Source organism: Saimiri boliviensis, chromosome 4 (genome assembly GCF_048565385.1).
Source record: "Saimiri boliviensis isolate mSaiBol1 chromosome 4, mSaiBol1.pri, whole genome shotgun sequence".
Lineage (NCBI taxonomy): Eukaryota > Metazoa > Chordata > Mammalia > Primates > Cebidae > Saimiri > Saimiri boliviensis.
Genome location: NC_133452.1, coordinates 87941438 through 87962186, shown reverse-complemented (window position 1 = coordinate 87962186; position 20749 = coordinate 87941438). Strand labels below are relative to the sequence as shown.

Sequence of the window (20749 nt, the reverse complement as noted above, 5' to 3'; positions counted from 1 at the left end):
ACTCCGTCTCACACACACACACACACACACACACACAAAAAGGCTGTAATCTTTGAGGAGGGGAAATGAAGGGAGGAGTAACTGTCTTTTTCCCAGCTTTGGTTATTGAAATTCTCTAGGGATGTGATTCATGCACATCACATCAGAGATGGTAATTTCCAAGAAAGACAATTAGAATGTTGAGTGACTTTTAAGGTCATTGAGCAGAGGGCCGCTTATGGACATTACCAAGAATGTTCCATTGACGTTGCAGTTTAATAAACCTTAGCAAATCCAGCTGATGCACAAATTTCCTCCAAACCACTGACAATTTAGCTTTTTTGTTGTTTAATAAGACAGGCTTTCATTCTGTTGCCCTAGGCAGTCTCAGGTGTCCGAACCGAGTTCCGGCAGCAAGTGGCAGGGTTTTTTTTTGTTTTGTTCTGCATAATAACAACATTATTTTCTTCTAGTGATTGCAGTTTATAAAAATTTGTGCCCATGGCTGAGCAGCTGAGAGCACCACAGCCGGGAGCTGAATGAGGACTGGCAGCCTCATTACCTCCTTTATGCCTCTGCAGGGGCTTCTGGGTGGACTGCAGCACTGACTCGTGGAACTGATGTGCAAACTCTTCCGCCACAAAGGGCTCCCATGGCTTGCTCTTCCCGTTGGTGCTGTAGGACAGCAGCAGAGGAATGTCCTTGGGTGCAGCACCCCAGATGTAGTGAAGCATGCTCAGGCTCTTCTTGCCTTCAGGGACCTCGCTCAGTCTAGCCTTCTCCCCACTGGCAGGAGCTAGCTCCTGAACTCTTGACAGCTCCTGGGGCCGGACCTGTTCCAGCTTCCCAGGCTCCTCGGCCTTTGGGATATCAGACAAGGAAGCAGTAACACCAACGGGCTTCTCTATGTCCCGAGTGGCTTGCTGTGTGGCTGGTTCACTCAGGGAGACAGCAGGACCGTCCCTCGGAGAGTTTGTCAAGGAGTTGGCCACTGCTGCTGACAGTGCCTTCTGCTTTTTCAACAAGTCTCTCTTCGTCTTTCCTCTTCTTGGCGCTCATGTGGGTCAGGTTGAAGATGGTCAGGAACTTCTTCTCTTTGAAGTTGGGATGCTGTTCATCTCGTCAGGGCTCTAGCGGGGGACAGCGCCAGTCTCGGTGAAGGCGTCTGTCACTTGCTCTGAATTGTGGGGGGTGATGGGCTACTCTATCTCAACATCCACTGCCACTTCCTCCGCTTCTGGGCCACCAATTCCTCCTTCTGCTGTCGGGTGGTCAAGCCAAAAAGTTGCAAAAACTCTAGCTTCTCGGAGGACGTGTCCAGTTTGAGGGGCGGCTGCTCGGCCACGCAGCAGAGGTGGGCCCTGACCTCCTTCTCATCGCTCTCGTCCTAAGAGTCCTCGAGGTCGTAGCAGTACCCTTTCTCCTGGGCCTCCAGACGCCTGCGCTCCTCCGGGTCCAGCTTGCGGACCAGCCTCCGGCGCTGCTGCAGGAACTCATCGTAGATGTAGGCAGGGTCGGGGCCCCATGGCCCTGGGGGTTGGTAGGGCAAGCCAGGCTTCAGGGGTCCGCTGAACTCCCTGAAGGTGGCCGCCCGTGGGATGGAGGCCCGCTGCTGGCCCAGGATGGTCTAGGTGGACTTCTCGAGCTCAGCGAGGAAGGGCCCAGGCCCGGGCAGGAAGGTCTGCTGCTCCAGGCTCCCTCTCTCTCATGGTGGCGGCGGAGGTGGTTGGTATTTGTCCAGGGGGGCAGGCTCAAGCTTCCGTGGCCCCTCTTCCACTTTCTCTGGGCAAAGACCCGCTCCACCTTCACCAGTGACATGGCTGCCTGGAGGCTGGGCTCAAATGCAGCCAGGTAGCTGTGCAGAGGGTGGCTCTCAGGCCGCCACATCTCCAAGGTGTTGTCCATCAGGGACACGGGGTTCCAGAGGGCTGTAGGTGCAGCATGGAGCTGGGGCTTGGGCGAAATCAGAGGTGGTGGCCCCCCAAAGTGCTGCGGAGGGTCACAGCCACCTGGCTCGTGACCCTTTGGTCCTGGCCTGGTGGTGCTCTCAGGTCTGTGCTTGCCTCTGCAGGTACTGGGGGCCAGCCCATGCCCAGATGCTGCTGCAGCACCTGCTGCCGGAACTTGGACACCTGAGACTGCTGGATTGCAGTGGTGCAATCACAGCTCACTGCAGCCTTGACCTCCCAGGCTCAAGCAATTATCTTACCTTAGCCTCCTGAGTAGCCACCACACTTGGCTAATTGTTTTCACTTTTTTTTTTTTTGAGAGATGGGGTGTCACCGTGTTGCCCAGTCTGGTCTTGAACTCCTAGGCTCAAGGGATCCTCCCACCTCAGCCTCCCAGTGTTGAGATTACAAGTGAGAACAAGCCAATTTTTTGACTGGGTACACGTTGAATTTATTTTGTTATTTATTTGTATTTTATTTTAAATTTCTCTCTGTGTGTGTGTATGTGAGTGTGTGTGAGTGTGTGTGTGTGTGTGTGTGTGTGTGTGTGTGACTGAGTCTCTCTGTTGCCCAGGTTGGAGTGCAGTGGCGAAACCTCAGCTCACTGCAACCTCCACCTCCTGGTTTCAAGCAGTTCTCTTGCCTCGGTCTCCGGAGTAGCTGGGACTACAGGTGTGCACCAGCATGCCCAGCTAATTTTTGTATTTTTAGTAGAGATGGGGTTTCACCATGTTGTCCAGGCTGGTCTCGAACGCCTACCTCAGGTGATCCACCCACCTTTGCCTGCCAAAGTTCTGGGATTACAAGCATGAGCCACTGTGCCTGGCTGAGTTTCTCTTAATCTTCAATTTTGGTATGATTCTGGCATGAAGTGTGTTTCCTGCCATGGAAACCCAAACTATAACATTGCATCTCTGGAAAATATGGGCTAGACTTGACTTGGGTTCAATTGTGACTGACGCTAAAGAACCAGTTACATTCTTCAGTCCAATAACAGGTATAAGACTGTGATATTGGGACCGGGCAAGGTGGCCCATGCCTGTAATCCCGACACTTTGGGAAGCTGAGCTGGGCAGATCACTAAAGGTCAGGAGTTCAAGACCAGCCTGGCAAACATGGCAAAACGCTGTCTCTACTAAAAGTGCAAAAATTAGCCAGGTATGGTGGTACATGCCTGTAATCCCAGCTACCTGGGAGGCTGAGGCAGAAGAATCATGTGAACCTGGGAGACGGTTGTTGCAGTGAGCTGAGATCGCACCACTGCACTCCAGCATAGATGACAGAGCAAGACTCTGTCTCAAAAAAAAAAAAAAAAAAACTACACTATGTCCCTAGGGGCCTTAATAAAAAGTGCTGGATGGGACAGTGACTCAACCCTGTAGTGCTGGGCAAAATGAGACCCTGTTTCTAACATGAAATTTAAAAATTAGCCAGGTATGGTGGCACATATCTGTGGTCCCAGCTATTCAGGGGGCTGAAGTAGGAGGATTTTTAAATTTTTAATTTTTTTTTTTTTTTTTTTTTTTTTTGAGATGGAGTCTTGTTCTGTTGCCCAGGCTGGAGTGCAGTGGCGCAATCTCAGCTCACTGCAACCTCCGCCTCCTGGGTTCAAGTGATTCTCCTGCCTCAGCCTCCAGAGCAGCTGGGACTACAGGTGTGCATCACCACGCCCAGCTAATTTTTGTATTTTTAGGAGAGGCAGGTTTCACCATATTGGGCAGGCTGGTCTCAAACTCCTGACCTTGTGATCCAGCAGCCTTGGCCTCCCAAAGTGCTGGGATTATAGGCATGAGCCACCACCCCCAGCCACTTTTTAATTTTTGCGGATAAATAGTAGGTGAATAAATGTATGGGTTACATGAGATATTTTGATAAGAGCATGCAATGAGTAATAATCACATCAGAGTAAATGGGGTGTCCTTTCCCTCAAGCATTTATCCTTTGCTAAAAACAATCCAATTATACTCTTGTAGTTATTTAAAAATGTACAATTAAATTATTTTTAACTATAGTCACCCTGTTGTGTTAGAAAATACTAGGTCTGATTTATTTTATTTTATTTTATTTTGCAGACAGGGTCTTGCTCTGTCACCCAGGCTGTTGCAGTGGTGTTATCCCAGCTCACTGGAGGCTTGATATCCTGGTCGTAAGTGATCCTGTCACCTCAGCCTCTCCAGTAGCTGGGACTACAGAGCTGCACCACCATGCCTGGATAATTTTTGTATTTTTTTTTAGAGACAGTGTCTCCCTATGTTGCCCAAGCTGGAATTCCTGGGCTCAAGTGATTCTTCCAGTTCGGCCTCCAAAAGTTCTGGGGTTACAGCAGTGAGCCAGTGTGCTCAACCCTGATTCATTTTTCCTTTCTTTGCTGCTTTCTTTCTTTTTTTTTTTTTTTTTGAGATGGAGTCTCCCTCTGTCGCCCAGGCTGGAGTGCAGTGGCATGATCTTGGCTCACTACAACCTCTGCCTCCTGGGTACAAGCGATTCTCCTGCCTCAGTCTCCCAAGTAGCTGGGATTACAGGCATGCACCACTATGTCTGGATAATTTTTGTATTTTTCTTAGTAGAGACAGGGTTTTACCATGTTTGTCAGGCTGGTCTCGAACTCCTAATCTCATGATCCGCCTGCCTCAGCCTCCCAAAGTGCTGGGATTACTCATGTGAGCCACCTCACCTGGTCCTGATTCATTTTTTCTAACTAATTATTATTATTATTATTATTTTTTCTGAGAGGGAGTTTCACTCTTGTTGCCCAGGCTGGAGTGCAATGGCATGATCTGAGCTCACTGTAAACTCCACCTCCTGGGTTCAAGCAATTGTCCTGCTTCAGCCTCCCAAGTAGCTGGGATTACAGGCATGCACCACCACACTCAGCTAATTTCGTATTTTTAGTAGAGACGGTGTTTCACTATGTCGTTCAGGCTGGTCTCAAACCTACCTCAGCCTCCCAAAGTGCTGGAATGACAGGCATGAGCCACCGAGCCCCGCCTCTAACTAATTTTTTGTACCCATTAGGCATCCCTACTTGCCTCACCTCCCAGCCCCCACTACCTTCCCAGCATATGGTAACCATTCTTCTACTCCATGGGTTCAACTGTTTTAATTTTTAACTCCCACAAATAAGTGAGAACATTTGAAGGCTGTCTTTCTGTGCCTGGCTTACTTCACTTAACATAAAGACCTCCAGTTCTAGTCAGTTGTTGCAAATGACAGGATCCCGTTCTCTTTATGGCTCAATAGTACTCCATTGTGAATATGTACCACAATTTCTTTATCCATTCATCTGTTGATGGCCACATATGTTGTTTCCAAATCTTGGCTATTGTAAACAGTGCTGCAACAAACATGACAGTGCAGATATCTCTGTGATTTCCTTTCTTTTGGGTCTACACCTAGGAGTGGGATTGCTGGATCACATGGTGGCTCTAGTTTTAGTTTTTTGAGAAACCTCCTAACTGTTCTTCATAGTGGCGGTACTTACATTCCCACCAACAGTGTATGAGCGTTCCCTTTTCTCCACGTCCTTGCCAGCATGTGCTATTGCTAGTCTTTGGGATAAAAGCCATTTTGACTGGGGGAAGATGATATCTCATTGTAGTTCTGATTTGCCTTTCTCTGATGATCAATGACATTGAGCATCTTTTCATACGCCTCTTTGCCATTTGTATGTCTTCTTTTCAGAAATGTCTATTTAGACATTTTGCTCATTTTCAGATTGGATTATTTGATTTTTTCCTATGGAATTGTTTGAGCCTCTTATATATTCTGGTTATTAGTCCTCTGTCAGATGGGTAGTTTGCAAATATTTTCTCCCATTTTGTGGCTTGTCTCTTTGTTGATTGTTTCCTTTACTGTGCAGAAGGTCATTAATTTGACATGATCTCATTTATCCTTTTCATTTTTTCTTTTTCTCTTTTTGAGATGGAGTCCTGCTCTGTGACCAGGCTGGAGTTCAGTGGTGCAATCTGCGCTCACTGCAACCTCCACCTCCCTGGTTCAAGTGATTCTCCTGCCTCAGCCTCCCGGGTAGTTGGGGTTACAGGCGTGCACCATTATGTCTGGCTAATTTTTGTGTTTTTAGTAGAGACAGGGTTTTGCCATGTTGGCCAGGCTGGTCTTGAACTCCTGACCTCAGCTGATCTGCTTGCCTCCGCCTCCCAAAGTGCTGGGATTACAGGCATGAGCGACTGCACCCAGCCCATTTGTTCATTTTTGCTGTGGTTGCCTGTGCTTGTGGGGTATTTCTCAATAAATCTTTTCTGAAGTGGGAGGATTGATTGAGCCTGGGAGTTCAAGGCTGCAGTGAGCCCTGATCATGTCACTGCATTTCAGCTTGGGCAACAGTGAGACCCTTTCTTAAAAAATAAATAAATAAATAAATAAATAAATAATAAAATAAATTGATAAAAGTGCTGCTTTTGTGATTTCTCTTATCAGAAAGTTTCTTCTAACAGCACTTTTTTTTTTTTTCCTTGAGATGGAATTTCGCTCTTGTTACCCAGGCTGGAGTGCAATGGCACAATCTCGGCTCACCGCAACCTCCGCCTCCTGGGTTCAGGCAATTTTCCTGCCTCAGCCTCCTAAGTAGCTGGGATTACAGACACGCGCCACCATGCCCAGCTAATTCTTTGTATTTTTAGTAGAAGGGGTTTCACCATGTTGGCCAGGATGGTCTCGATCTCTTGACCGCGTGATCCACCCGTCTCGGCCTCCCGAAGTGCTGGGATTACAGGCTTGAGCCACTGCGCCCGGCCCCTAATAGCACTTTAAAACTTTTATTTGATTTTAGTTTTTGAGATAGGATTTCGCTGTTGCCTAGGCTGGTGTGCAGTGGCAGGATCAGGGCTCACTGCAGCCTCAGCTTCCCAGGCTCACACTATCCTCCCACCCCAGCCTCTGGAGTAGCTGGGACTACACGTATGAGCCACCTCACCCAACTAATTTTTCATATTTTTTGTAGAAACGGGATTTTGCCATGTTGCCCAGGTTGGTCTCAAACTCCTGGGCTCACCCTTGAGCCCGTCTCGGCCTCCCAAGGTGCTGGAATTACAGGCATAAGCCACTGTGCCTGGCACACTTTCTATGTTTTAAGGAATAGTAGTGTCATAGAGGGTGCCGCTTGACTATCCATATGGGTTGAACTTTCTGCTGTGCCCAGCATGACAGTATTAAGCATCTGACAGTTCTGATTCCTTTTGTGGAAAGCCTTGCTGCTTGCTGTCCTTGTGTGATAGGCCAGGATAGATGGGGAGTTATCCTGGGAACAGCCCTCAGATGAATGACTCTCAAGAGTTAGTGAATAAATAGCTCAGCTCCCTACTCCAGGCAGAATAATTCTGAGATGTGTTTCCCCAGGGATTTCCTTCTCCAGGGTGGAAGCTGTCATAATAGCATAGTCTTGTGGGCTGCCTTTCCTTCCTGTACCACTTTGCCATCTCTCCATGGGTGTTACCTGAATCTCTCCAATTAACTACATTTACTCTATCAGTTTACGGCAGTGTTGTTAGTGTTTCTCAACCTTTTTATTTTCATCATCACTCCTGGAAAGAGCCTTTTTAGACATTTATTTATTTATTTATGAGACATGGTTTCACTCTGTTGCTCAGTGGTGTGATCATGGCTCACTGCAACCTTTGCCTCCCAGGTTCAAGGGATCTTCCTACCTTAGCCTCCCAAGTAGCTGGGACTATAGGCATGTGCTGCCATCCCTGGCTAATTTTTTGTATTTTTGGTAGAGACGGGATTTCACCACATTGTCCAGGCTGGTCTCAAACTCCTGACCTGAAGTGATCCACCCGCCCTGGCCTCCCAAAGTGCTGGGATTACAGGCATGAGTCATGGCACCTGGCCAGATCTTTTAGCTTTGAAAAGATAGGGGCCACGTAGATTTCATATTGGGACTTCCTCTTCCTAGTTATGCCCCTGGGGAGAGGAATAGAAAATTAAGAAATTTATGGGACATTGAAAGTAGATGGTCTTTCAATCTACTTTTTTTTTTTTTTGAGACAGAGTTTCGCTCTTGTTACCCAGGCTGGAGTGCAATGGCGCAATCTCGGCTCACCGCAACCTCCGCCTCCTGGGTTCAGGCAATTCTCCTGCCTCAGCCTCCTGAGTAGCTGGGATTACAGGCACGCGCCACCATGCCCAGCTAATTTTTTGTATTTTTAGTAGAGACGGGGTTTCACCATGTTGACCAGGATGGTCTCGATCTCTTGACCTTGTGATCCACCCGCCTCGGCCTCTCAAAGTGCTGGGATTACAGGTTTGAGCCACCGCGCCCGGCCTCAATTTACTTTCAATTGTATATCTTCTATTCAGAAATGTCTATTTAGACCTTTTGCCCATTTTTAAAGTTTAGATTATTAGATTTTTTTTTCCTATAGAGTTGTTTGAGCTCCTTATATAGTCTGGTTATTAATCCTTTATCAGATAAGTAGTTCACAAATATTTTCTCCCATTCTGTGGGTTGTCTCTTCACTTTGTTGATTGTTTCCTTTACTGTACAGAAGGTCGTTAGCTTGACATAATCCTATTTTTCTTTTTTGTTTTTTAATTCTTATTTTCTTTTGGAGACAGAGTCTCGCTCTGTAGCCCAGGCTGGAGTGCAGTGGCGCTATCTTGGCTCACTGCAGCCTCTGCCTCTTGGGCTCAAGTGATTCTTGTGCCTCAGCCTCCTGGGTAGCTGGGACTAAAGGCATGTGCCACCATACCTGGCTACTTTTTCTTTTTTTGATACAGAGGCTGGGCACGTGGTTCACCCCTGTAGTACCAACACTTTGGGAGGCCAAGGTGGGCAGATCACCTGAGGTCAGGAGTTGGAGACCAGCCTGGCCAATATGGTGAAACCCCATCTTTACTAAAAATACAAAAAAAATTAGTCAGGCGTAGTGGGGCACACCTGTAGTCCCAGCTGCTAGGGAGGCTGAGGCACAAGAATTGCTTGAACTCAGGAGGCAGGGGCAGCAGTGAGCCAAGACTGTATCACTTCACTCCAGCCTGGGCAACAGAGCAGGACTCTGTATCAAAAAAAGAAAAATAAATAAAGTAGTTAAAGGCTCGGTGTGGTGGCTTATGCATACTTGTAATCCCAGCACTTTGGGAGGCCACAGCAGGTGGATCACTTGAGGTCAGGAGTTTGAGACCAGACTGGCCAATGTGGTGAAACCCTGTCTCTACTAAAAACACAAAAATTAGCTGGGTGTGGTGGCAGACACCTGTAGTCTATGAGTCCCAGTTACTTGGGAGGCTGAGGCAGGAGAGAATCACTTGAACCTGGGAGGAAGAAGTTGCAGTGCGCCAAGATCACAACACTGCCCTCTAGCCTGGGCGATAAGAGCAAAACTCCGTCTCAAAAAAAAAAAAAAAAAAAAAGAAAGTTAGACCAGGTAAGGTGGCTCACACTGTAATGTCATCACTTTGGGAGGCTGAGGTAAATGGATCACAAGGTCAGGAGTTCGAGACCAGCCTGGCAAATATGGTGAGACCCTGTCTCTACTAAAAATACAAAACGATTAGCTGGGTGTGGTGGTGCATGCCTGTAATCCAGCTACTCGGGAGGCTGAGGCAGAATTGCTTGAGCTCAGGAGGCAGAGGTGGCAGTGAGCTGAAAACATGCCACTGCACTCCAGCCTGGGCAACAGAGTGAGACTCCATCTAAAAAAAAAAAACCAAGTAGATGACAGAAGAGAGTACTGGATTCCTTAAACAGCCATCTCACTGGAAACAACTATAAATGCTAGATAAAATATATCAAAATACTTTCTTTTTTCTTTTTCTTTTCTTTCTTTTCTTTTTTTTTTAAAAGACCGTGTTTCACCACATTGGTCAGCCTGGTCTTGAACTCCCAACCTCAGGTGATCCACCTGCCTTGGCCTCCAAAGTGCTTGGATTACAGCCGTGAGCCACCATACCCGGCCTCAAAATACTTTTAAAAAGACATCATGGAACTGCTAAGAGACTAAAGAAAATGTGATCAATTTTTTTTTTTTTTTGAGATAGAGTCTCACTCACTCAGTTACCTAGGCTGGAGTGTAGTGGTGAGATCTTGGCTCACTGCAACCTCCACCTCCTGGGTTCAAGCAATTCTCCTGCCTCAGCCTCCCAAGTAGCTGAGATTACAGGCATGCCCCATAATCCCTAGCTAATTTTGTATTTTTAGTAGAGATGGGGTTTCACTGGGTTGGTCGGGTTGGTCTCAAACTCCTGACCTCAGATGATCCACCCACCTCGGCCTCCCAAAGTGCTGGGATTACAGGTATGAGCCACCATGCTCGGCAGAGATCAAAATGTATCCAGAGATGTCAGCTAATTGTAAAACTGGCTTTATCATGGGGCTGGGAGACCTCTTGAACTCTTGTAACCTTGAGGTTTTTTTTTTTTTTTTGAGATGGAGTCTTGCCCTTTCACCAGGCTGTAGTGCAGTGGCACGATCTCAGCTCACTGTAACCTCCGTCTTGCAGATTCAAGCGATTCCCCTTCCTCAGCCCCCTGAGTAGCTAGGACGAAGGCACACGCCACCACACCCGGCTAATTTTTGTATTTTAGTAGAGACGGGGTTTCACCATGGCCAGGATGGTCTCAATATCCTGACCTCATGATCCGCTCGCCTCGGCCTCCCAAAGTGCTGGGATTACAGGCGTGAGCCACCGCGCCTGGCCACCTTGAGTTTCATTTTAACAGCACTGGAGAGAAGAGACAAGAAGGCAGACAGAAACCAAAAACTGAGGCTTCCAAAGGGCAGAGTCTAATAAGCCCATCTTCAGTGTAAGAGTATGCTGTGGTCTGAATGTGTGTGCTCCCCACTGTGGTGGTAACGTATTTGTTGGTTTTCATCCATGTTCCTGGCTCATAACTCCCAAAGCCTGGACTTTCATTATAATGTTGGGTGTGTTAGGCACAGGGGGAGCCTCTGACCTTCTGCTTTCCTTCCACTCTAATGTTTTCCCACTTTTCTGATTGTGGGTCTTAAGACCTTTCCAAGGGAGGGTTCCGCCCTGTACCGTGGGGGAATGGATACTGTTGTCATGAAGTTTCCAAAACAACCCCAAAAAGGCCCTGCAGCCCCGGAGTTAAAGCTGGTTCCTGACCCAGTCCTGTCCCGCAGCAGCCTGCCTCCTCTTTCCTTTCAGCAAGACAGATGCCGCTCTGTCCTTCGCCAAGGACTTTCTGGCAGGTGGAGTGGCCACAGGCATCTCCAGGATGGCCGTAGCACCCATTGCTGGGGTCAAGCAGCTGCTGCAGGTGCAGCAAGCCAGCAAGCAGATTCCGGCAGATAAGCAATACAGGGGCATTATACATAGACTGTGTGGTCCATATTCCCAAGGATCAGGGAGTCCTGTCCTTCTGGTGTGGTAACCTGGCCAATACCATCAAATACTTGCCCACCCAGGCTTTCAACTTCGCCTTCAAAGATAAATATGAGCAGATCTTCCTGGGTGGTGTGGACAAGAGGACCCCGTTTTGGTGCTACTTTGCAGGGAATCTGGCAGCAGGCGGTGCTGCTGGGGCCACATCCTTGTGTTTTGGATACCCTCTTGATTTTGCCATACCCGTCTGCCAGCCGATGTGGGTCAGGCTGGAGCTAAAAGGAATTCCGAGGCCTTGGTGACTGCCTGGTTAAGATCTACAAATCTGATGGGATTAAGGGTCTGTACCAAGGCTTTAACGTGTCTGTGCAGGGTGTTATCATCTACCGAGCTGCCGACTTCGGTATCTATGACACTGCAAAGGGAATGCTTCCGGATCCCAGGAACACTCACCTCGTCATCGGCCGTATGATCGCACAGACTGCCACTGCTGTCGCCGGGTTGAACTCCTATCCTTTTGACACTGTTCGCCGTGGCACGATGATGCAGTCGAGGTGCAAAGGAACTGACACCATGTTCCCAGGCACACTTGACTGCTGGAGGAAGATTGCTCGTGATGTAGGAGGCAAAGCTTTCTTCGAGGGTGCATGGTCCCGTGTTCTCAGAGGCATGGGTGGTGCTTTTGTGTTTGTCTTGTATGATGAAATCCAGAAATACACATAAATTGTTTCCTAGGAATGTCCCTCTTTGAACAGGCATGATGTGTTATATAGCATATCTTGAGCATTCTTGACAGACTCCTGGCTGTCCATTTATCAGCGGCAACTATTTACTGGTTGAAAAGGGAAAGCCATAATAATCATCTCTGGAGAAATGCTGAGTGTATGATAAAGTTTGCTGAGAACGATGGCAAGAAAAACCTGCCCCCCGAATGGAAAACTGCTTGGGGCATTCTAAAGTAACAAAACAGAATGTGTATATTATACACCAGAGCACGGGACCGCCGTGGCTCCCTCGTGGAGAATGCTTTCTGATTTGTCTGTGATCAGTGGAAAGCAGGCACCAGCTGCTTACCTGGTCTGTCTTGGTTCTATGAGAAAACACAGAACACCTGTTTGTTAATAACAATCACCTGTTCAGAGAGAGTAACTACGTGGGTCAGAATCTGCTTGAGGCACTCAGCTCGGAATGCTGTCAGCCCCTGAAGCTCTCAGCTCAGAAGGCGGTTGGCCCCCGGACGGTCCCACTTTGCTGTTCTATCTGGGTGTCTGCTTCTCAATGCCTTCAGCGCTGCCTGGGTGGGGGTCTCTACAGCCGAGCTGGACGTGGTAATCATCCAACCAGTTTTCGGTGATGATGGAACTCAATTATATTTTTTATTTCAGCCACTCCTGATAAATAACAGATTTGGAGAAATAAAAATATCTTTAAAAAATAACCAGAAAAGGCCAGGCACGGTGGCTGATGCCTGTAATCCCAGCACGTTGGGAGGCAGAGGCAGGCGGATCACAAGGTCAGGCGTTCAAGACCAGCCTGGCCAACATGGTGAAATCCTGTCTCTACTAAAAATACAAAAAAATTAGCTGGGCGTGGTGGCAGGTGTCTGTAATCCCAACTACTTGGAAGGCTTAGGCAGGAGGATTGCTTAAACGTGGGAGGTGGAGGTTGCAGAGAGCCGAGATCGCCTCATTGCCCTTCAGCCTGGGGTGACAGTGTGAGACTCTGTCTCAAAAAACAAAACAAAACAAAAAACAAACAAAAAATCCAAAAAGATGGGGTTCAGGGAACCTCCAGGTAGCTGAACACATAGAGGTTTCTGGAAGGTGGCTCACCTTGGGAGGACCTGGAAGCTCCACACCCTTTCTCCCATGCCACACCCTGTACCTTTTTATATGTATCATTTACAATAGCCTTTTATTGTTTAATTTATTTAAGTTTTAAATTGTTTTATTTTTTTATTTTATTTTATTTTATTTATTTTATTTTATTTTATTTTATTTTGAGACGGAGTTTCGCTCTTGTCACCCAGGCTGGAGTGCAATGGGGCGATCTCGGCTCACCGCAACCTCCGCCTCCTGGGTTCAGGCAATTCTCCTGCCTCAGCCTCCTGAGTAGCTGGGATTACAGGCACGTGCCACCATACCCAGCTAATTTTTTGTATTTTTAGTAGAGACGGGGTTTCACCATGTTGACCAGGATGGTCTCGATCTCTTGACCTCGTGATCCACCCGCCTCGGCCTCCCAAAGTGCTGGGATTACAGGTTTGAGCCACTGCGCCCGGCCAATTTTTTTATTTTTTATTTTTGAGACAGAGTCTTACTCTTGTTGCCCAGGCTGGATGTGCAATGGCGTGATCTTGGCTCACTGCAACCTCTGCCTCCCCATTTCAAGCAATTCTTCTGCTTCAGCCTCCAGAGTAGCTGGTATTACAGGCATGTGACACTAGGCCCGGCTAATTTTTTTTTTGTATTTTTAGTAGAGATGGGGTTTCACCATGTTGGCCAGGCTGGTCTTGAACTCCTGACCTCAGGTGATGTACCTGCCTCAGTCTCCCAAAGTGCTGGGATTACAGGTGCGCGCCGCCACACCCAGCCATGGTACTTTGTTATTTCAGCTTGAACAGTTTAAGACAGAGTAAAATAGAAATAAACTTCATAAAGAACAGCAAGAGGTCAGCCACGGTGGCTCACGCCTGTAATCCTAGCACTTTGGGAGTCCGAGGCAGGTGGATCATGAGGTCAGGGGATCCAGACCATCCTGGCCAACATGGCAAAACCCCGTCTTTACTAAAAATACAAATATTAGTGGGGTGTAGTGCCCCATGCCTGTAATCTCAACTACTTGGGAGGCTGAGGCAAGAGAATCGCTTGAACCTGGGAAGTGGACGTTGCAGTGAGCTGAGACAGCACCACTGCACTCCAGCCTAGGGGACAAGAAGCAAACTCTGTCAAATATGTATTAAAAACAACAACAGAAGAAAAAAAAGAAAACAACAACAAAAATTTACAAAACATAGCGACACGTTTTAAAAAGAGCATTGGCCAGGCGCAATGGCTCATGCCTATAATCCCAGTACTTTCGGAGGCTGAGGCGGGCGGATCACCTGAGGTCAGTTCGAGACCAGCCTAGCCAACATGGTGAAACCCCATCTCTACTAAAAATACAAAAAATAGCTGGGCACGGTGGCAGGTGCCTGTAATCCCAGCTACTCAGGAGGCAGAGGCAGGAGAATGACTTGAACCCAGGAGGCAAAGGTGAGCTGAGATCACGCCACTGCACACTCCAGTGAGACTCTGTTTCTTTTTTTGTTCGTTTTTTTAAAGAGCATTGCACCCACTTATTACATAAGACACACTTTTTTTTCTCTCAAACACATGTGGAGTATTGACTGTGGGACAACTGGCCACTAACTAAGTCACAGAGGAAAACTTGAAGATTTTTTTCTAGGTTTGGTATTGTACGTGTTATGTTCTCTCACTACAATGCAACTTTTTTTTTTTTTTTTTTGAGACGGAGTTTCGCTCTTGTTACCCAGGCTGGAGTGCAATGGCGCGATCTCGGCTCACCGCAACCTCCGCCTCCTGGGCTCAGGCAATTCTCCTGCCTCAGCCTCCTGAGTAGCTGGGATTACAGGCACGCGCCACCACGCCCAGCTAGTTTTTTTTTGTATTTTTAGTAGAGACGGGGTTTCACCATGTTGACCAGGATGGTCTCGATCTCTCGACCTCGTGATCCACCCGCCTCGGCCTCCCAAAGTGCTGGGATTACAGGCTTGAGCCACTGTGCCCGGCCGCAACTTTTTTTATATTTATATTTTTTATTTCTTTATATTTTTATTTATTTATCTGAGACAGAATTTCACTCTTGTTTCCCAGGCTGCAGTGCCATGGAGCAATCTCAGCTCACCATCACCTCTGTCTCCCAGGTTCAAGCGATTCTCCTGCCTCAGCCTCCAGAGTAACTGGGATTATAGGCATGCGCCATCACGCCTGGCTAATTTTTTGTATTTTTAGTAGAGACGAGGTTTCTCCATGTTGGTCAGGCTGGTCTTGAACTACAGAAGGCGGAGGTTGCTGTGAGCCAAGATTGTGCCACTGCACTGCAGTCAGCAACCAAAAAAATTTAAAAAAAAGGAAAGAAAAGAAACAGGGTCTCTCTATGTGTCTTAGACTGGTCTCGAACTCCTTAGGGTTATACCCTAGAGAAACTTCTGCACAGTGGAAGATATCCACAAACGTGTGTGTGTGTGTGTGTGTTTTAAGACAAGGTCTCGGCTGGGCGCAGTGACTCAAGCCTGTAATCCCAGCACTTTGGGAGGCCGAGGCAGGTGGATCACGAGGTCAAGAGATCAAGACCATCCTGGTCAACATGGTGAAACCCCGTCTCTACCAAAAATACAAAAAATCAGCTGGGCATCGTGGCGTGTGCCTGTAATCCCAGCTACTCGGGAGGCTGAGGCAGCAGAATTGCCTGAACCCAGAAGGCAGAGGTTGCGGTGAGCCAAGATCGCGCCATTGCACTCCAGCCTGGGTAACAAGAGCGAAACTCCGTCTCAGAAAAGAAAAAAAAAAAAAAAAAAAAAAAAAGACAAGGTCTCACTCTGTCATCCAGACTGCAGTGTATTTGACTGCAGTGGCTCCATTACTACTTACAGCAGCCTCAATCTCCCTGGCTCAAGTGATCCTTACACTTCAGTCCTGAGTAGCTGTCACCATGTGTGGCTAATTTGTGTATTTTTGGTAGAGACAGGGTTTCACCATGATGGCCAGGCTGGTCTTGAACTCCTGTGCTCAGATGATCCTGCCTTGGCCTGCGAAATTGCTGCGATTACAGTTGTAAGCCACTGCTCACAGTCACAAATGTATGAAAGTAAAGCTTTATGCATGAAAGTAAAACTCTAGAAATCACCCATATATCTCCGACAGAAGAACGCATACTACGTGATATGTTCTATATATAACAATGAACTATAGCTACATGAATGTGTGTCTCTTAAAACATGTTGACTGAAAGCAAAGCAGATCCCTGAAGACTATCTATACAGTATTATACAATTGTCGTAGATCTCAAAAACAGGCAAAAATTTGTAGGGAAGCATTTAATGATTTTTATATGAAAAGAAAAAGCTAAGGTGTTCAGATTAATGGTTACCTATTGAGTGGCAGGGAGAGTTCATCAGTCAGCTCTGACTGCTATGACCAGATACCATGGACTCGGCAGCTTGAACAACAGGCATTTATTTTCTCACAGTTCTGGAGACTAGAAGTCCAAGATCACGGTGCCAGCAGGGTTGGTTTCTGGTAAGGCCTCGATCCCTCGCTTGCAGATGGGTCTTCTCACTGTGTCCTCACATGGCCTTTCCTCAGTACTAGCTTGGGGAAAGTTCTGGTCTCTTCCTTTCCTTTTATTTTTATTTTGAGACAGGGTCTTGCTCTGTCAGGCTGGTGTGTAGTGGCAAAAATCTCAGTGAACTGCAACCTCCACCTCCCAGGCTCAAGTGATCCTCCCACCTCAGCCTCCTGAGTAGCTGGGCTACAGGTGTTCACCACCATGCCTATCTAATTTTTGTATTTTTTGTAGAGATGGGGTTTTGTCATGTTGCCCAGGCTGGTCTCAAACTCCCGAGCTCAAGTGACCCAGTCCTTGGCCTCTCAAAGTGCTGGGATTACAGATGTGAGCCACTGCATTTGACCCCTCTCTCTCCCTCTCTCCCTTCCTCCTTCCCTCCCTCCCTCCCTTCCTTCCTTCTTTCTTCACTCCCTCTCTTCTTCTCTTTTCCTTTCTTTCTTTTTTTTTTTTTCAGAGACGGAGTCTTGCTCTGTTGCCCCAAGCCAGAGTGCAGTGGCAAGATTTCAGCTCACTGCAATCTCTGCTTCCTGGGTTCTCCTGTCTCAGCCTCCTGAGTAGCTGGGACTACAGGCTTGTGCCACCATGCCTGGCTAATTTTTTTGTATTTTTAGTAGAAACAGGGTTTCAGCATGTTGGCCAGGCTGGTCTCGAACTCCTGACCTTAGGTGATCTGCCCACCTCAGCCTCCCAAAGTGCTGGGATTACAGGTGTGAGCCACTGTACCTGCCTTTCTCTCTCTCTCTCTCTCCTTTTCTTTCTTTCTTTCTTTTTTTTTTTTTTTTGAGACGGAGTCTCCCACTGTCACCCAGGCTGTAGTGCGGTGATGCTATCTCAGCTCACTGTAATCTCTGCCTCCCAGATTCAAGCAATTCTCCTGTCTCAGCCTCCTGAGTAGCTTGGACTACAGGTGTGCGCCACCACACCCAGCCATTTTTTTTGTTTGTTTTTTGTTTTTTGAGATGGAGTTTTGCTTTGTCGCCAGGCTGGAGTGCAGTGGTGCAATCCCCGCTCACTGCAACCTCCGCTTCCTAGGTTCAAGCGATTCTTCCGCCTCAGCCTCCCGAGTAGCTGGGACCACTGGCGCGTGCTACCACGCCTGGCTAATTTTTGTATTTTTAGTAGAGACAGGGTTTCACCATGTTGGCCAGGATGATCTGGATCTCCTGACCTCGTAACCCACCTGCCTTGGCCTCCCAAAGTGTTGGGATTATAGGCGTGAGCCATCCCTCCGGCTCTCTCTCTCTTTTTTTTTTCCCTTTCTTTTTTTTTTTTTTTTTTTTTTTTGAGGCGGAGTCTCACACTGTCACCCAGGCTGTAGTGCAGTGAGGTGATCTTGGCTCACTGCAATCTCCGCCTTCCGGATTCAAGCAATTCTCCTGCCTCAGCCTCCCAAGTAGCTTGGAATACAGACGTGTGCCACTACGCCCAATTTTTTTTTGTATTTTTAATAGAGACAGGGTTTTACCATATTGGCCAGGATGGTCTCGAACTCCTGACCTCAGGTGATCCACCCACCTTGGCCTCCCAAAGTGCTGGGATTACAGGCCTGAGCAATTGCGCCTGGCCCTTTCTTTCTCTCTTTCTTTTTTTTCTTCTTTCTCTCTTTCTTTCTTATTTTCTTCTACTTTTTTGGGGGGTTTTTTTTGACAGAGACTAGTCGGTGTCCCAGGCTGGGGTGCAGTGGCGTGATTTAGCTCACTGCAACCTCCACCTCTCAGATTCAAGCAATTCTTGTGCTTCAATCTCCCGAATAGCTGGGATTACAGGCACCTGCCACCACGCTGGCTAATAATTTTTGTATTTTTTGTAGAGATGCCTTTCACCATGTTGGCCAGGCTGGTCTCGGACTCCTGACCTCATGCTATCCGCCCACTTCAGCCTCCCAAAGTGCTGGGATTACAGGAGTGGGCCACCACGCCTGGCCAAGAAAAACGGTATAATTTTGTTATTATAATAGCATTAGTGGTATGTTTTGTCTTTTCTTTCACATCCGAGAACGTTATCGGACACAGCTTGGAGCAGGGCCAAGGGCTGGGCAGCGAGGACGGCTCCATCCAGGAAGTCTCAGCAGCAGGAACCCACAAGGCGACACTCTGGCTGAGGTTATAGATGGCTGGGAGGCAAGGGCCGCTCCGCAGACCGGGAACAGGCCAGATCTTCACAAATAAACGTCCAGTGAAGAGAAATGACAACTCTAAATCATCCGCATACACAGAGCACACTAGAGGGTGAGGTGCCGGGGGCCTGGAGGGGCCACAAGTGGGCCCAGAAGTCCACGGCACGGGGCGGGCAGGGACGCGGCCGGGGCAATAGACATGGGCGCAGGACACTGCGCCTGTACAAGGCCAGCTACGGGGGGCGGCGGCCCCGCGCGCGTGTGTCAGGCTGTTCCTTCTGGAATGAGAAAGGGTGGTCTCCGAGAGGGGCTACTCTGTGCAGAGGAGGAAGGCGACAATGAGGCCGTAGAGGCCGAGCACCTCGGCGAAGATGAGGATCGGGATCACGCCCCGAAGTGTCAGGGCTGCCGGGCGATGCCCCCCACGATGCGGATGGCAAAGCCGGCGGCTCCGGCCCACGCTCTGGCCGCCGCCCGGCGGGAGGAAGCTCCTGTAGAGGCTGGCGTCGTCATTCAGGGAGTTGGCGATGACTGTCACCACCAGGCCGTAGATGGCGACGCTGCCAGCCGCGACCACTGGACCGAGGGGCTTCAGAATCAGCTCCGGCCCCAGGACGCACGTGGCCGCGATGCGGGTGCCGCCCTTGACGGTGTCGCAGGCCGCGCCCAGGGTGCTTATGAAGACCATGGCGGCCTAGGCGCCCGAGACGGCGACCAGCGAAGCATACTCCTGACCGTTCTTGCACTCCGACATGTCTGAGGGTGGGGAGGGGACGAGCTCTGCGGGCGCGAGGACGGACGGGGCGCGAAGGCGATCAGCATGAATGGCATTCCTCGCATCCAAGTGCTAACCAGGCCCGACCCTGCTTTGCTTCCGAGATCCGGCGCGTTCAGGGTGGTGTGGCCGTAGACATGAATGGCATTTCTAAAGAAGAAAAGTGAACCATCCTCGGTTCCGCTAACCTCTTCGATTATCTTTATAATGGATGTCTCGCGTCTAGACTCACATCCATTGGTCCGGAAGCGGGAAGGAGCCCTCCATTCTCTGGAAGATTAATTTACTGTTTCCTTTGCAGTCCACTTTCCTCTGCTTGCTCCTCGCCATATCTTGCCTTGATTCGAACTTGAAAGGTTTGGCCACGGACATTTCTGACGTGTCTGTTCTCTCTTATCTTTCTGGGTAATTTAACGAGCTGGGGATGCGAGCACCTTAAATTTCCATCCATCAGAGGCATTCTACTTCTGGTCACCAGGGGGCATCCACAGACTTGCTGTGGGCTCAGCACCACCCTCGTCGTATATACAACCCCGGGGTCATTTGAGGAGAAAGAGGTGCTTGACTAATCGGGTTATCCTTGTAGAGCTATTTTTACATTATTGTTTCTGGTTTCTACATTAAGTCTTTCTTCCTCTCCTTCCCTCTGGTTTTCTCTTGTCTGCACGTGTGCTTCTAAGAGGCTTTCTGTGATAGCCTCACATTTATCTACCTCCTATTTCCTGCAGGACAATCGACTTCCGATTTTTTCTTTTTTCTTTTCTCTTTTTTGCGTAGGAGGTAGGAGTCCTCTTGTTATCTGAGCATCCTATTTTGGAAAAGGCAAAACCAAATGAAACAACTTCAGAAACGACAGCAATTCTTTTCAATGTCCTTGACGGTAAAGAGTTGAAATCCTTTGAGAATCCAAAAGTATTAGAAACCAACACTGGCTGTTAGCCCAGTGATCACTTTGGGTAATACTGATTTTGACCCAAAATGCTGTGTGACGATGATATAACAAGATTGTTTCCCCATATGGCTCAGGACCTAGCTTGGAAGTCACTCCCAAATGAAGTCCAGATTTGAGCTGAGCAATGAATAAGTGTTTTGTTTTCCAAGGTGACTGGTGGATGGAAAAATTCATGTCTTATTGCTTAGTTCTCACGCCTCCTCTGCCTGTGGAGTATACTCCTCTGATTTACATAGTGATTTGGAAAACTTGAAGAGGAGTGTGTGGGTGGTGAGTCTAGTGTAGTGGAATCAGTGCACATGAGGAAAGAAAGGAGATTCTGGA

The 20749-nt window shown here is 48.2% G+C and overlaps 3 pseudogenes; 1 reads left to right on the top strand and 2 right to left on the bottom strand.

The window, feature by feature from the left end:
* Positions 1-356: 356 nt before the first annotated feature.
* LOC101030798 (genetic suppressor element 1 pseudogene) lies at positions 357-2965 on the bottom strand (annotated as a pseudogene).
* Positions 2966-7172: 4207 nt separating this feature from the next.
* LOC141584196 (ADP/ATP translocase 2 pseudogene) lies at positions 7173-13878 on the top strand (annotated as a pseudogene).
* Positions 13879-19008: 5130 nt separating this feature from the next.
* Positions 19009-19452, bottom strand: LOC141584147 (V-type proton ATPase 16 kDa proteolipid subunit c-like; annotated as a pseudogene).
* Between the last annotated feature and the right edge of the window lie 1297 nt (positions 19453-20749).